An 18,640-nucleotide genomic window follows, 5' to 3' on the forward strand; every position below is an offset into this window, starting at 1 on the left:
TCAGAAGGGCTCCCCGTCAGAATCACACACTACAATTGCACTGAAATTGCGCTAAAACACTGCTTAAGGCCAACTGCAGCGGATGATATTCCCTGTACGGTTCAGATAGGTGCGGACATAAGGACTTCGTAATCGCGTGTATCATCGCGAAGGGCTTGAGCGTTTGTACGTTAACGTATTCGATCGCGTGTACGTACGTATGTCGCGTGTGCTAAAGTGTACGTAGCTTCGCGTATATAAATTCTATTTTATAACCGTGTGACTTTCGCATATTTACGTGTGTTCTTGAATGATCGCGCGCGGATCATGAATCTGATACATGAATCTGATTTTCCATGTACGGTTCAGATGCTAAAAGAAAGCGCGATCTTCCATACCACGAGAGTTCCCAGTCATGTCGCCATGAAAGGTTTTGTCTAGAGGAGTTTTATTTTTTGATTAGTCTTACTGAATGTATGGACCTAAGTTGTTAGGACGGAGGGTAATGATCTCCGGACGTAACCGATTCATGAGCGCGCGAACACGGACGTTTATACGCTTGCGTTTGAGACCGCGTTTGAAATTTCGTCAGTACTAAAAGATTCACCTTAATACCGGGGCGTAGATGTGAGTTGATGATCGCAAAGGGCTGAAGCGTTCGTATGTTAACACGTTTGTCGCATGTGATCGCGTGCATGTGACTTCGCGTATATAAATTCAGCTTTGAGACCGCGTGGCCCATTCACATATTCGCGTGCGTTTTTGGATGGTCACGCCAACCGACATTCTATGCATAATTAACGAAAAGCTGTTTTGAAAAACCTTTCAAAATGGTGAAAATTTTCAGCTAAGAGTCGTCAATGTGGTGCACCAATTAAACAAATAAATGATGAAAAATTTTAAATATAGGTCCGCTAAAGATTTATTTCATTATCATTCGAGTCGAGTTGTTTAGAGCGAACGGAACATCTATTCGAAGGGATGTACTATACCGAAAAGAAAATATTGGTGTGCTGTACACGGCTGGTGGATGAATCAGTTTGTGTCGTTACCTGCTACTACCTGTATCGAGTCGCAAACGTTGAACAGAAAGAATTGTTCCATACTATGTTGCGTTTCGGCTTCGCCTCATCAGAAACCGACACTAACTTATTGTCGGAATAGATTAGCGCCGGCTTGACGCAAATCCCTTAAAACTAAAACACACGATGTGTTTCAATCGAACGACTGATCAAACGTGATGTCCCGTTCGAACAGAAGTTCTGTTTATGCCGATGAGACACAGTGAAGCCGAAACTTGTCTTGGCTTAGCAGGCCTATGCGAAAGCACTATGCTATATTTCACCCTAAGGAGGAAAATTTGGTAAAAACCAAAATTTCTCACTAGAGTGAAAATTTTGTTGGTAAAAACCAGTCTTTGTACAGGAGGGCACAAATCCTTATTTCATACTATGTTGCGTTTCGGCTTCGCCTCATCAGAAACCGACACTAACTTATTGTCGGAATAGATTAGCGCCGGCTTTATAGCATAGAAAGAATTGTGATTTTAGTCAGTTTCTACTAGTGAACCCTGTTGGATGGTCGGAGACTACATTTCAACATCGGGAGAGAAGGTGATGAGTAGGATTCACGATATTCTTTGGAAAAGAAATTAGCGCTTATCAGCGCTATCCAACCATCAACCACGAATTAAACTTGAAAAAATCTTTTCCTTCGCCAACTATTATTTTTATTCCCACGGGTCGAAATTGACATACACACACGAAAAAAACGATTCAAATCATATGACTGAAGCTCGGTCGTCATTGGTTCCCGCTAATTACATGCACCGAACCGCAAATCTTGAACAGTTTTCTTTCGAAGCTCCACCTCATTGACGAAGGAAATAAACTAATTTCGTTCGATCGCAACTCAGTTAACTTCGAACGTAAACCAAGCCGAGTACAAAACTGGGGGTCTTATGCGAGTGCGGCATCATTCGTGTGTTACATTCGTGCTGGCTGCACCACACAAACACTTGCTATATCTGGATGCGGCAAAGGAGGAAAGGAGAAAGAAAAACCAAAATCGCCGGTCTACGGTATTACTACGCTGGATTCGAATATTAATAAACGCTGCTGACTTCTGTCCTCTACGTTCAGGCTCATATGTTGTTCATGAACGCGTTTCTGACATGTACTGGATCAATTTAAACATTGGTCTGTAATCTGAAAATATATATTTGGCTTTTATATTGGCGTACGAAGCGTATCATTTCAAATTTTTCTGCTTCGAAACGTCTATGTTAAAATCTCCCGAAACAATAAATTACGTGTAACGAAAACCTGCGTTTCTAAAATAGTTGTATCCTGCCACCATCAATCTTTTAATACCGTTTAGCACCGATATCGAGTTTGGTATAGAAGAAGCGTCAATGTAGAAAGCAAAAGAAGGATCGAAGTGATCAAGGCACGTGTAATCGACCTTCACCGATTTGAACCAAATTTGGAGGAATTGTTCATCTAGGTCCCAATTTATAAAAACCCAAATCTTTGTGTCAATTGAACCACCCATCGGGCCATGGGAATACCCCTCGTATTGACAAATTGCCAAAACCCTTGATTTTCTTTTGATCAAACCATCTATTTACTCTATGATCAAACCGCAAGATGTTTTTTGAAGAAAATTGTTCAAGGAGTCTAGAAAAACATACTAATTTTTGGAGACAGTGCTGCCAACTATGCGATTTTTCCAGTTAAATACTAAAAGTAAATTTTCTTACAATACATATATTTTAATTTTTAAAATTCTAATGCTATCGCGTTCCTCAGACATTTTTACATAAAAAACACTTATAACCTCAATATAATTTGAGCGCATCCTGAGATACACCGTTTTGAAGGAAAAAGCTCGCATTTTCCGCATTTACCAACTTGAGTATTCTGAGTTCAAACACAATTTTTCGTGGAGTAGACAAGAAATGATGAAAAACTACGTTATTGGTTTGCTTTTAGCAAATCAGGGTCGATTTTTATGACCGTTTGAAGATTTTCTCAATGTTGGCCAATAAAAATGAATTTTAATATGAGAAAATGCGTGTTTTTTCCTTCAAAACGGTGTATCTCAAGATGCGCTCAAATTATATTGAGATTATAAGTGTTTTTTTATGTAAAAATGTCTGAGGAACACGATGGCTTTAGAATTTTAACAACTAAAATATATGTATTGTGAGAAAAATTCACTTTGAATATTTTACTGAAAAATATCATAGATGGCAGCACTGCCGTCAAAATTTGATAGTTTTTCTAGATTTCTTCAACAATTTTCTGCAAAAGCCATTTTGCGGTTTGATTCAAGAGTAAATAGAACCGGAGATATGATCAAAAGAAAATCAAGGGTTTTGGCAATTTGTCAGAGGCGAGGGGTGCTCCCATGGCCCGAGGGGTGGTTCAATTGACACAAAAAATTGGGGCTTTAAATATTGGCCTTAGATGAACAATTCCTCCAAATTTGGTTCAAATCGGTGAAGGTCGATTTCAAGCTTGCAGCAGTCTACTGTAAGGTTTAGCTCATTGAAGTGGAGCCGAAACATGAAGGGTCCTAGATGACTGCCTGGAACTCCAGAACGAACAGCGAAATGAGATATATTGTAGTCTGGTGTTTTCAATAGTTGTGGACATTTTCAATGCTCAGGGGGTCCGCGATGAATCAAAATGGAAGATTTTTCAACTTTCTGAGGATGAGTTTTATATTGAAAGGCAAGCCGGTCGGCCGATGAAAATCAATAGTTTTGGACATTTTAAATGCACATGAGGGTCCGTCAATGCGTCACAAGGGAACATTTTTAAATTTTCTGGGAACGAGCTTTATATTGAAAGGCAAGTTGCTGGCAATTGCAAGTCAATAGTTTTGGACATTTTCAAAGGACATGGGGGTCCGTCAATGTGTCAAAATGGAAAATTTTTCAACTTTCTGGGAATTAGTTTTTTATTGAAAGGCAAGCTGTTGGCAGATGAAAATCAATAGTTTTGGAAATTTTGAATGCACATGGAGGTCCGCTAATGTGTGAAAACGGAAAACTGTGCATTAAAAATGACGATGTTTCTGGGAAATGTATACGACAAAGCTGTTGCTTTTCAATGATTGCCTTTCAATAGGAACTTATTCTCAGGATGTCCAAAAATTTTCCATTTTGATTCATCGACGGACCTTCCTGGCATTGGAAATGTCCAAAACTCTTGATTTACTACTGTGAACAACTTGTCTTTCAATGTAAAACTCATTCCCATAAAGTTGATTTTTTCCATTTTTGCACATTGGCGGACCCCTATGTGCATTGCAATTGTCCAAAACTATTGATTTAATACTGCCAATAATTTGCCTTTTAATATAAAAACATTCTTCTAAAGTTGAAAAATGTTCCGTTTTGACACATTGGAAATGTCCAAAATATTTGATTTTCAAATGTCAACAACTTTCCCTTCAATATAAAACTTATTCCCATAAAGATGAAATTTTTTCCATTTCGTCGCATTGGCGGACCCGCATGAAAATGCCCAAAGCTATCAATTTTCAACTGTAAACAACTTTCGCTTCAATATAAAACTCATTATCATAAAGTTGAAAATTTTTCCATTTCTATATGGTCGGTGTTAGGTCAGACCGGACTAAGTGACAGTGCATTGATTTCGAGAAAAACGCGTTTAAAGTTTGAATCGCAGCATCCTTTACATTATAATTGGAAAATAATTTTTACCATAATTCTTGTTTTATGTTTCATATTTCAAATCTGGTAAAAGTGGAACGTAGATGAAGAAATTCTTTATCCAGTGCTATCATTAACTCATTTTTTGATGTTTTGCGACTTGGTCCGGTCTGACTTAACACCGACCATATATCAGTGAACTCCCTGTGAATTGAAAATGTTCAAAACTATAGATTTTCAACTTCTAACAACATTTCCTTCAAGATGAACCTCTTTCCCAGAATTTTGAAAATTTCTTATTTTGATTCATTGGCGGACCCCCATGTGCATTGCATTGCCAACAATTCGCCCTTCAATTTAAAACTTATTTCCAATAAGTGAAAAAAATAGGTTTTGACACATTGGCAGACCCCCATGTGCATTGAAAATGTCCTAAGTTATGGATATTCAACTTCCAACATTTCCTTAAATATGAAACTGATTGCGGGAATCTTGAAAAAAAAACATTTGAGAGCGTGAAAAAAGGTGGAGCTACTGTTCTGGGAAAATTGCCGGATCGATGTTTTTAGGGAATTTCATGTCTGTTAGTCCTTACATTGACCATTACACAACCATTAATTTTCATCTGCCAACAGCTTTTCCTACAAAATAAAACTCTTTCCCAAAAAGATAAAACACTTTGACTCGTTGACACTCCTCTGCATATTTAAAATGTTTGATGAACGAAGAAAGTCACACTGAAATTTGAACTTGTGATTTTTTCCGAACTGCTCACTGCAGTTAAAATCATGTCCTGATCACGCGCTCAGTTATCAAATTCAACCACAGATCCAAATCATCGCTGATCCCCCAACAATTTTGCTGAAGACACCACCCTTCCAAATTGCCATAGTTTTGAGATACCGAAAAAATACAAGTTCACTAGCGCCACCTAGCCCGTGATATCCAATTTAATCATTGTATTATTAAATAACCCTTTCGAAATAAAACCACAGACTACCAGACATTACACTATGAGGGAATTCCCTCAAAAAATATCGATTCGGCAATTTTCCCAGAACACTAGCTCCACTTTTTATTCACGGTCCCAACTACTCATTTGCTGGTGGGTTACCCCTCAGGCTTGGGAACAATTTTTCACTAGTGGTCTATCCCCCATATGCTTGTTAATATGTCAGTGGCGCCATAATTGCAAATGTGGCCACAGTCCCAACTACAAACACATTTAAAATTACCGTTAAAGCGGACGAAGTATTGTTTTCGAGTGTTATGGTTGTTAGTCTGAGATAAAAAATCACCTAACATGTACTGGGAGTTGTATTCTCCCTAGTGCCGCCTAGTGGCTGAATTCTGAAATTAGCTATTCGCCGTCGGATAGCACTCGACCCATTGATGAATATTGCCGAAGACACCACACTTCTACATTATCATGATCTCGAGATATAGAATTTGAAAAATAATTCAAATTCACTAGCGCCGCCTGGCGGATCTATTTCAATTTGATTTATCCATAATCAGGTAGTCCTTGACCTCCTCTAGTACTTTGCCGAAAACACCATCTTTCTAAGTTATTAGACTTTTGAGATGTATTATATTCTATAATGTGCTGTAAGCTGGTACGCTCACTAGCGCCACATTGAGAGAGTATCCCAAACTAATCTGTCACCATCCGGTAGTCTTTGATTTCTCGAGTAGCTTTACTGAAGACAGTATTTCTCTCTATAATCTCGTTATTGAGATAAAGAATGTTCTTAATATTAGCTGAACGTTTGCATTCGCACTAGTGCCGCCTGGTGGAACAATTTCGAGTTATCATTTTCACTATCAAGAAGCTCTTGACTTTCTGGACAAATCTTCTTGAAATATCACCTTTCAAAATAATCAGTGTTTCGATATATTTCTTGTAGATCCCATTCAATGTCAGTCAAATTCACGACGAGAGGTTTGAATTATTCATTCTCTTTCAAAGCACCTCTGCTGGCGGCACAGTTCTTAACTAATTGGATATTCAATTACTCAAAATTGTAGCTCTAAATAAACATAACAACTTTGCCAAATAAAGCATGGCGCTAAATGCTGACGCAGACGACATATTCGGCCACATCCCCAATTAATTGAAATCCCATAAGTTATGGGTTTCCTACTACGTGGATTCCTTTTTCACGATCCCAGTTATCTGCGTAGTAGGAGACCCGACTGTACGTACATACCTACGGCTGCCTGGGAAAACAGGTGGCATAGAAATTCACCACCGCTTAGAGAAATAAAAAAAGACCCTTTACCGAAAAGAAATTGTTGTACATCCCAAGCCAAAACAGGTCGCAAATCACAATCTCGGCTTCTCTGACTACTTCAGGATTCTTCAACTTAAAATCTACAAATCCGACAAATTTTCTCTTGTTTGTCTATTTCTGGTTAAACAGCATAAAATGTTTCAAAGTAATATTAAAAAAGTAAAACCAAATTCAAATTAAGAACTCCTTCATTTTAAGTGACTTCACCTTTGAAAATAATTGGGAAAAAAATACTAAATTTTTTTCAACAAAGTGATCGTATTGTGACGTTAATAATAACACCGAGTTCATTCAAGTTGTCATTTCGAATGAACACTACACATTTTAAAGGGCGAACACAAAATTATTGCGACACATTCAACAGGGCATAACTTTTTTACCATTGGGTAAAAATCAACCAAATTTTGCACACTTTCTCATTGGTGTGTATTGTTTACATGCTGTCAAACTCGAAGTCGTGTTTTGACGTAGGACTACGTCTTTGTTTTCGATATGGGGGTGCACTCTGCAAATTCTACAAAAATGGTATGTAACGAAAAGTGGTCCAATTTTAAAGGCATATAATTCAGCCATCTCACGATAAATTTTCAAATTTTTTGCACAAATCGCCCCGAAATACTTCTAAGAATAGATTCCAATAGATAAACCCAAAGATTTTTGATATCATAGCATTAAAAAATTAAATAATATACCTTGTCAAAATATCGCGCATTAACACACAGAAGATAGCGCTTCCCAAGCCCTGTACGACGGATTGGTGTACCTAGCGCGCAACGCTTCTATGAATGACGTCATCATCGACTATTTAAAGAACGGACTTGGCCAGACACGCTCAGTTCCCTGTTGAACGGCTGGCGAAGCAGATCACTGCGCTGTGTTTTTTACAGCCAGTGTAGCTGAGCTAGAAGTCCGTTACACTGGCTGTGGAGGGACGCTACCCTGTATCGTCCAACAGGCGACCGCTCCAACTGCTTCCTAAATGCCGCTGTAATGTTGCCAGTAAATTTTTGGTTTAACTAGCACATGTATTTGCTATTTGCGCTTGAAATTAAGTAATGTAGTGGTAGTAATAAGCTTCCCATTTTGGTTTGAACGCAAGGACAGTTTTTAAAACAGGATTTGATTAATTAGTTTAGCTCATCTAAGCAATTTTATCAATTCTGTAATTTAAAAGGAATTTTACGGAACTTGGTGAATTTGGCCCCACTTGCAACTGGTATAATCAACCTGCACAAAGTGTTGCATAACGCAGGGCTGTTTTTTGGGACAAAATCAATCAGCCCTTCGCTATGCAAAATCACGATATTATGACAGATGGGCTAAGCGCGGCCGTTCCTTTCAATCGGGAAAGGCCGCGTGGAATTTTGGTGAAACCCGATACCCGACCAGGAAAAAATAACTGGGCAATAACCAGAGCATACTATTTTTTGGTATTCATACCAAAACTTAGTATTAATTGATTATTATACCTCATTGAGGTATTAAGCAGGTATTGAGAAAACATTTTTCAATACCTGCTTAATACCTCAATGAGGTATAATACTTTATTTTAGTATTATTTATGTATTCTAGTTATTTTTACAAATATCAAACCAATACCTTATTGAATACTTCCATAGAGTGAATTTTATTATTGGAAGGTTGAAAAATGTTTTATTATTATTCAGGTATTATAATAACTCGTTTCATTATCAAATAGTTATTTGTAGAACATGTCTGTGTTATTTATTTTTTTTGGTATTTTACCTCTTATGTAGAGCCCATTAATACCATATCGTGGTAAACAGTCATTGGTATTGATACCTAAATTTAGTATTCCGCAGTTATTTCCTTCTGCTCGGGTACCCGAGCAGAAGAAAATAACTTCAGAATACCAAATGCAAGTATACTGTACCCAATACTTGAACATCACAATAAGGTATTGAGGAGCCTTGCATAAGTGGTAAAATACCTGAAATAATAACTAAGATATGTACTACGAATAACTAGTTGATAATGAAACACGTTATTATAATACCTGAATAATAACAAAACCTTTTCAAAATTCCAATAACAAAAATCACTGTATGGAGGTACTCAATAAGGTATTGATTTGGTATTTGTAATAATCACTGGAATACATAAATAATAGTAAAATAAAGTATTATACCACATTGAGGTATTAAACTGGTATTAAAAAATGTTTCTTTAATACCAGGGTAATACCTCAATGAGGTATTAATAAATAATTAATACCAGGTTTTGGTATGATACCAGAAGATAGTATGCTCAGGTTATTGGTCAGTTATTTTCTCCTGGTCGGATAGTGTCGTGGTGGTACTAGTTGTCTCTTTCGCTCTACCCATCATCATCAGCGTTGACTCATTTTGCATTGTACGCTTGGGTTCAATGTTTGGGGCGAATGTGTTGGTAGGTAGGGGAACTGGCGGTAAAATGAACACGTTAAGCAAAGTCTTTATTTTCTAACTAATAAGTGAATGAGATATTACAATCACCTTATGTTTCTTGTTACACATGTTTTGTACATATCTGGTAAAAATACTTCGTCATAAACACATTTTTTCAAACATGATTCTTGATTTCTAAACATGTCCAAAAATGAGACATGTTTATAGCGAGTGGGTAAAATGAACATGTGGCGGTGGTAAAATGAACAGCTTCTGGTGACCTGCAAAATGTCCTGTATGTATGCAATGCGCAGCGTTGGAAAGCATTTTCCGATCAATGCTAATATCCCAACAAATCATGAGCTTTGCATACACACAGGGCATTTTGCAGGCAAAAAAATTGTCACGGAAGAATTGAATTTTCATGACGTAATATTAACCATTTAACAATCCTGTGGCATAGAAACACATCAACAAACTTGGGGTTATCGATGGGAGTTTGAACTTTTAGGATCTGTTTGAGAGCAACTGGAATGCTTGTTCTATACATGAGATGTGATTATATTGTCTAAAATTTGATTTTTCTTCACCGGTCCGGGTGTTTTTTCCCACACACTAAGTACTAAGAAAATAAATATTTTACATTAAGTAGTATAGTCCTACGTCTACAGTTCGTGCAACCCCATAGGGCTGCCCCTTGTAGTTTTTCAATTCAACGAAAATGCAGGTGAACCAACGCGAGTCGAGAGAACAACATCTTTCCAAACACCTGGAATTTCCTGACCTGTCGCACCGGCAGTTGGGAAAAATGTTGAACATTCACCATTCAACCGTCTCCAGAGTGTTAATGCAGTTCCAGGAGCGGTTGACGTTGGACCACGGCAAAGGAGCTGGAAACCGGGACCGGAGAACAAAAAGACGGAGGGAAAGGTGAAGCGGATGAATAAAGCAAATCCCAACGTCTCAAGCCGTGATTTGGCTAAAAAGATCGGCATGTCGCAGAGCTACGTCCAGACTGCAAAGAAGAGAGCTGGACTACATACATACAAGGTACAGAACTTACCAAACCGCGATGATCGGCAACAATCGACGGCTAAAACTCGGGCACGGAAGCTCTACGAGAAGATGCTGACAAAATATGGCTGCTGTGTGATGGACGACGAAACGTATATAAAAGCCGATTTTAAGCAAATTCCGGGGTTGGAGGTTTTCACCGGCAAGAGCAAGTTCTATGTGGACGACAAATTTAAGAAGAAGAAAATGTCGAAGTTCGCCTCCAAATATCTCATTTGGCAGGCCATCTGCTCTTGCGGACTGAGGAGTGAGCCTTTCGTGACAAAGGGCACAGTAAATGGCGAGATCTACAAATCTGAGTGCCTCGAGAAGCGCCTTTTGCCGTTCTTGCAGCAGCACGACGAAGCTCCGCTATTTTGGCCAGATTTAGCATCATACCACTATTCTAAAAGTGTCCTGGAGTGGTATGAGGCCAATTCTATCCAATTTGTTCCAAAGGACATGAATCCGCCAAACTGTCCGGAGCTGCGCCCGGTGGAGCAGTACTGGGCAACGATGAAGCGGGAACTTCGGAAGAGCAAGAAGACAGTCAAAGAAAAGAAGGACATGTTAAGAAAATGGAAAAAACTGAGAAACTGGTACCGGATGACACTGTAAAGACTTTGATGGAAAACGCGCTCAATTTTACACTAAAGGTTCCATCGATTAACTTTTCTTTTGATTTTTGAAGTAAATATATGTATAAAACTACCCCAAAATTTCGGTTTGGTTTTAAACATTATAAGAAAATTGGCATGACATTTTCGGTGTCGCAATAATTTCGTGTTCGCCCTTTATCACGAAGGTGACACCCGGAATAGGGTGTTGATCATTTCACGTCGTTTTCACCGTCAGGTGATACCCGTAATAAGGGCCGCTATATTTCTTCTTAGTGGAGATCAATTTAGGTAAAAACTATTTTTCTACATTAGGAGATTATTTGGATCCACACAAATTGTGTCTCCGTTTTTAGAGCTAGCGTCAATCCGGCGCTAGCTTAGTTTTCTCACTAATTTTGTGTCGGATTCTGATGAAACGAAATAGAAACGCAAATTCCGTAAATAATTTAGTGTAGACATGACTGTTCTCGGACATTTTGTTGTTAATGTTCGAAACGAAGATTCATGTTTTTATTATTTTATAATATACTAGCTAGTACCCATCGCGCGTTGCTGCGGCTTTCAACGAAAAAGGAGGAAAACACAATTTGATCCGAAGCGCCATCTGGTGGGCAGATAATTCCCAACCAATATCACACGAACACGCTCCATAACAAATGCCTACCGTGTATGAATTTTTACGGCAATCGGTTAGGCCGTTTGGGAGTCCATAAATCATATACATACAAACTTTGACCTTTATATATAAACACCGTATTGTGACATCTTTTTATCTTTTATCAGCTGATTGCTATTTGTGTACTGACTGAAATGTTTGTCTACTGGTTCATGGAATTGTGTACATCTGAAACAAATATCTCAAATTTCGACGTCCTATACACAGCCAGTGAAAGACAGCTTAATCATTAAATCAACAGCATGTTTAAAGAATGAGCATTCGGGTGAACGGATTACATATCGTTCAGAATAATGAGATTTAAGAAAATGAAGTTTATAAAAGTGTCGAAGTATCAAAATCATTAATCGAACATGTTCCTGAATATACGCTTGTGTGTACTGTGGCACGTCATTCATATGCATCTTGCAAGATGTCTATTTTTAAAACTCTGTAAGTGTTATGCGTCACTCAAACAATGACCATCGTCAATAATTTATTGAGTTGAGCATCTCTTCTAAGCGATAAAACCTTCATTTATCACGTACAGAAAAATAGTTGGTTAGTTGAGTTGTTTGTTTTATAATTCAATCAATGGTCTAATACGTCAAGCATTGTATAGATTTCACAGAAATTATTCAGAAACAACGCTATATTTACGCACCTAACACTAATTCATTCCAGAAAATTGCTTACCTGTACACTTCTGCCTTTAGAATCCGTAGTCGCTAGTTTTCAGTTGCGATAAGCTATCCGACATTTTCTGGATAGTAGTACTCCTCCATACACGTGTACTCAACGGCGAACAAACTGGTATTCAATGAACACGAACTGCATCAGAATTCATTCACTAATAAAAGTTCAATAAATTGCCACCATCATCGATATCCAGCAACCTGCAACGACCCTCTCCGATCGAGTGTATCTTCAATCGGCTCATGTGCCGTTTGTAGTTGTTATTGCCATTGTTGATTCAGGTTGAAATATGTGAGCAAACAAAGCTGCAACCACTTGAAATCAAATTCTAAACACACTTGTTTTTCTTTCTCCTCTATGCTATACACTACCTCACACCGCACCGTTGTTACACTACACTATACTTTATATAACGAAACAACTTTTTGCGCCTCCCATCGCAGCTTCGTCCCATCCTCAAATCGTTGACCAATGCAGCGCGACTCAGTGGCGGCAACGGCTACTGATGCTGCCATAGGTACACTATCGAGGTAAATAGTAGTAGAGCAGCGCCGACAACTCTCGAGACCCGAACAACAATTATTCCATAATCGCACAACTTTGCCACCACGGTTGGTACAATTCGTCTAACATTTGCTTAGATTCACTTTTGTTATTAGGTACAGTGTTTTAACGGCTTCCAAAGGTTTTCACAATTTTCTACTAAATTTTCCCATGTATTTGAAGGCGTCTTACTATTCTTTCGTACCTACCTCAACCGGCCCTTCACTTGGTTCCCCCCTGCAGCATCGTACTAGTCGTCATATCTATATTTACAACCCAGCCACTAGCCACTGCAGAGGAGGAATTGAACAATAAACCGGTAAGCCCAGCAACAGCAACAATAACGCCAGAAGAACAACGTTTCACCAGGCAGCAGGGTGGAAGCAATGGCGGGGTCTCTCCGGTAGAACACGCTTATTTCTTCTCTGGCTGAATAGCTCTCGACTCCCGCAGTTGGTCGGGTGTTATCGAGCGCCAGCAATGCACACGGGGAACCGCGTTCTATTTAAGTGCGCTTTGTAATATTTTTTTTCCAAAGCAGCTCGAACAATAGGAACGGAAGCCAACTTGAGCGAGAAAAAAAAATATTGGAATCCGCAGAGAGACCTGATTCTGTTTGTTGACGTTTCTTTGATACTGACAATCAAAAGAGATTTAAAGTGGTTATCCGAGCTACTTTTAATCAAGACTGAAGATAGCTTGGTTTGGAGAGACTGAATTTATGTATTCAATCAATTGTTTAGCCAAGTCGATAACGAACAAGTTTGACCGGGAACGATTTGTATGTTCCATTAGGTGCAGATTATTTGCATTGCACGAGCATTGTCTTATGGCGACCTCCAGTGATAGATCATCTAATGAAGTGTGAAGAGATACGTAAAAACGGCAAGGTACTGTTGTTCATTGCCTTTCGATTACATGCAAATATGAAAGGCAGTGATTGCCAAAACTTGCACGAATCAGTATTTTACCACTGGCGGCTTCAGAGGCAGCAGGGGACACCTGCCCCTCCTTTTCAACCGGAAAGTGGTTCAGTAAAAAGCGCGTGTATACAACACTTTCGTTAATACTTGTTTTTGTAAATCATTATGAAGTGGCAAGGTGTATATTTAGTATAATGTAACTGATGAAATCAGTATCATTGATGAATGAAACAGATACGAGTAGTCCTTAGTGGCTTCCTTGAGGAACATAATTTATGTTTATGATAATTATGATTACCCAAGTTCCTAACAAATCTCCACCCATGTCAGGAAACGCATTTCCAAAGTTGCGGAAATTCCATTTTCCAAATCGTACATCAGATATTTTTTTCCAAGAAGGAATGCACCCCCCCTTTACCATCCGGTTGGAGCCGCCTATGATTTTTACTTCATTCATTTAGAACAGTAGAGGAATTCCACGAAGATCCGTCTGAAAATGATTAAGTTTCTGACCAACCATCTTCGATTCTGATGAAACTTTACACGTCTCATCGACATGGAAGACTAAACATTTTCCACAATTAATGAGATCATTTTGACTTAAGAGTAATTTTGACGTAGGACTACGTCTTTGTTTTCGATATGGGGGTGCACTATGCAAATTCTACAAAAATGGTATGTAACGAAAAGTGGTCCAATTTTAAACGCATATAGGGTGAAGTGCCTATTTTCACCATACTAAGCAAGGTTCCTCAATAAATCGTTAATTTCTCGCCCTACAATCAATGGAATACGTAAAAATTGACATCAACAGCTTTGCTTCGTTGTTAAGAACCAATATAATAATACAAATGCACTGAAAACAGTGAAATTCTCGAGTTTGATCGCAGCGAAAAGTCGAATCGAGTGCCCCTATTATTGCGCTACCATTTGGCTCAATGCGTTAAACAAAGATGCCAGACACTGCTCTAACCAACGGCTTCAAATGGGTAGGGTAATAATAGAAACATGGCGCAAATGGGCTCATCACCCTAATTCAGCCATCTCACGATAAATTTTCAAATTTTTTGCACAAATCGCCCCGAAATACTTCTAAGAATAGATTCCAATAGATAAACCCAAAGATTTTTGATATCATAGCATTAAAAAATTAAATAATATACAACCTTGTCAAAATATCGCGCATTTACACACAGAAGACAGCGCTTCCCAAGCCCTGTACGACGGATTGGTGAACCTAGCGCGCAACGCTTCTATGAATGACGTCATCATCGACTATTTAAAGAACGGACTTGGCCGGACACGCTCAGTTCCCTGTTGAACGGCTGGTGAAGCAGATCATTGCGCTGTGTTTTTTTACCAAATGTCCAAAAATGAGACATGTTTATAGCGAGTGGGTAAAATGAACATGTGGCGGTGGTAAAATGAACAGCTTCTGGTGACCTGCAAAATGTCCTGTATTTTCCGATCAATGCTAATATTCCAACAAATCATGAGCTTTGCATACACACAGGGCATTTTGCAGGCAAAAAAAATGTCACGGAAGAATTGAGTTTTAATTACGTAATATTAACCATTTTACAATCCTGCGGCATCGAAACACATCTAAAAACTTGGGGTTATCCATGGGTGTTTGAACTTTTAGGATCTGTTTGAGAGCAACTAGAAAGCTTGTTCTATACATGAGATGTCTAAAATTTGATTTTTCTTCACCGGTCCGGGTGTTTTTCCCACACACTAAGTACTAAGAAAATAAATATTTTACATTAAGTAGTATAGTCCTACGTCTACAGTTCGTGCAACCCCATTGTAGTTTTTTACAAATAATAAGTATTGCTCGATTACTAAATTTAATACAGCAAAACTATCTGTGAAAGAGTTACAGGAAATGAAGACTTCTGTGCGAAAAAATATACATTGAAGAAGAAGTATATACTTTTTTGCACAAAACCAAAAATTAATGTTAAAAAACAACTTTTAACATATTTTTGTAATTCACACTATTTCAGTTAAAATACTATTTTCATATTGAATTTGATTCTAAATGCCAATGGAAAACTAAATGCTCATAACAAAAACAATGAATACTTTATTCAATGAATATATGAGTTAAATTTGAATTTGAAATAACTTGTGAAAATAACAACTCCATTTTCGAATTTTTTTGTTATGAATATTTTGATTTCAAATGGTAGGTATTTAGAATCATCTATGGGTCATTCCGCGCGAAGTAATCAAAAAAAGATGCAAACTTAAAATCGACCCTCTCGGATTTGAACCAAATTTGGAGGAATTGTCCATCTAGGGCCTATATATAAAAACCCAAGTTTTTGTGTCAATTGAACCACCCCTCGGACCATGGGAACCCGCCCACCCCCACCAGTTTTGACAAATTGCCAAAACCCTCGATTTTCTTTTGATTATATCTCCGGTTATATTTACTCTAGAATCAAACCGCAGGATGGCTTTTGAAGAAAATTATTCAAGGAATCTAGAAAAAACTTTTGGCGGCAGTGCTGCCAACTATACGATTTTTCAGTTAAATCTTAAGTTATTTTTTTCTCAATACATATACTTAAATTTTGAAAATTTTAATGCCATCGTGTTCCTCAGATATTTTTACATAAAACACTTATAATATCAATATAATTTGAGCGCATCATGAGATACACCGCATTTTCTCATATAAAAATCCATTTTATTGGCCAAAATTGAGAAATGTCTGAGCAACACGATTGCATTAAAATGTTCAAAATTAAAATTTGAGAAAATTTAACTTTTAATATTTAACTGAAATAATCGCATAGTTGGAACCACTGCCGCCGCAAATTAATATTTTTTCTGGACCCCTTCTTCAAAAACCATCTTGCGGTTTGATTCTAGAGTAAATAGAACCGGAGCTATGATCAAAATAAAATAAAGGGTTTTGTCAAAATGGGGGGGGGTGCTCCCATGGCCCAAAGGATGATTCAACTGACACAAAAATTGGGGTTTTATATATTAGCCCTAGATGAACCATTCCTCCAAATTTGATTCAAATCTCTGAAGGTCGATTACACGTGCCTTGATCACTTCGCGTGGAATGACCCCTATACATATAAAACAAAGTTGGCGTACGTAAAACCACGCATGATAGGGTCAATTTAATTTATAATTTATTTCACACTCAAACAACACTATAAAACACAATAAATACCTAACACATTAAAAGGCCTAATAGTCTTCAACTAAAGAACTCAGCTTTAGCGCCATCCTATACAAATAGAATGCCATGCCTCAAAATAGTTTTGACCAGGTACTAGCGGCCAGTCGTTGCATACAAAAGTTGGACAAAACCTCAAAATTGATGAAAACTTCACATTAGGGTAATTTTGTGACGCTAAATTCATATTTGTTGTTTATTTTTTGTTTTTTTATTACCTCAAAATTTTGGTACTTAGGGTGGTTCGAAAATTCAACATTTACGAATATAAAGAGCACTATTTCCGAAAATTAATTTTCAAAAAATTAGGCGCGGTGAATTTTTTAGCAGAATACACATTTTTTCAATTGTTGATAATGATAAGACACATCTATAAATTATATTACGAACCCTGGGTAGTCAAGGGCTACCATGCGTCTGGTCTGGTTTGTGAATGGTCCCTATGTATAAAAAAAAGTTGGCGTACGTAGGGGAACTGGGGGTAAGACGGACATGTTAAGGATATACCCAAATAAAACATAGTAAAAGCATGTTTTTGTCAACATGTAATACTCTATGTTGTAGCTCCATATGTTGGCTTTCGATTACCCAGAGGGATTATGTTACAAAAATCAACAAGTATCTTTTTTGAAAGAAATAGAAAACAAAGAAATATCTGCACTTTTTCCAGACTGCGGGTGAAACGGACATATGGTGGGGGTAAGACGGACATGTCGCCGAAATGATGATCACAATACAAAACATTAAAGTATACTGTTTCTAACGGATGTTTTGGATAGTTTGTGGTTCTTCTTAATATATATGTTCAATTCGAGGTGAAAAATAACGTTTTGGTGTTCGATTTAAAGTTGAAGCAAATGATGTATTTTCTAATATAGTTTTTTTTTTCGCTGTCATAAAGAGGGCTATACAATCAGTTCCAATGATCAAGCACAATCATTTATATAAAACTGGAAAGTTACATATTGAATACGCAATTGGTAAAATCAGTTCCTCAAGTACACACAGCCAGAATATGGGACCTGCACAAAGTCGTCTACCTTTTCCAGGTCCTAACAATTCCGTCTACTACATGTGAGACTTCAGCTAACATGACGGTTCTCCACGTTTGGCTGCTAGAATTTCGTTTCTACACGCGACATTCATATAAGGATGAATCAATAGAATTAATCAAGACTGGCCGTCTTGCCCCACCAGTACACATATTTTTTAAACGCTAAAAAGAGGGTACTCATATAATGCAATTGAACTTTATATGTTATATGTCTAAAATAACCATGTGTCCGTCTTACCCCACCTGTCCGTCTTACCCACAGTTCCCCTACGACAGCGCGTCACTCAAGAACGGCAGGATGGATTTGCGTAATTTGTTCTTCATTTTGCTGACAATTTTATGTAGAACATTGTTAAATGCAAACAAAATTATTGAATCTTTCATAATCCACCTATTAATGCATTTATGATTTTCCCAAACATATGCACATATGACATTTGTTACACGACCCTATTTCAACTAGTCGTTTACCTATCCGTCCAGTAAGATAATAATTGGACGCGCCACATTCCTAGTGGGTAATTCTGGGATTATTGCTATGAAACTGGTG

At 37.8% G+C, this 18,640-nt stretch overlaps 2 protein-coding genes across 4 annotated transcripts in view; one reads left to right on the forward strand and one right to left on the reverse strand.

Moving 5' to 3' along the window:
* The window catches only part of LOC131692247 (sodium-dependent proline transporter), a 278,318-nt gene that overhangs the window by 253,526 nt on the left and 6,152 nt on the right, over window positions 1-18,640 (reverse strand). For 2 of the 3 annotated variants that reach the window (XM_058979196.1, XM_058979195.1), the window contains exon 1: window positions 12,369-13,150. The exons of the other annotated variant lie outside the window; for it this stretch is intronic. The gene's annotated coding sequence lies outside the window, so the exon portion shown is untranslated. Of the gene's footprint in view, window positions 1-12,368; window positions 13,151-18,640 lie in introns of those variants that run through there. 3 annotated transcript variants of the gene reach the window in all.
* LOC131692249 (phenoloxidase 1-like) overlaps window positions 1-18,640 on the forward strand; it is a 76,823-nt gene that overhangs the window by 696 nt on the left and 57,487 nt on the right. The window lies entirely within an intron of this gene.

The sequence above is a fragment of the Topomyia yanbarensis genome, chromosome 3 (genome assembly GCF_030247195.1).
Source record: "Topomyia yanbarensis strain Yona2022 chromosome 3, ASM3024719v1, whole genome shotgun sequence".
Taxonomy (NCBI): Eukaryota; Metazoa; Arthropoda; class Insecta; order Diptera; family Culicidae; genus Topomyia; species Topomyia yanbarensis.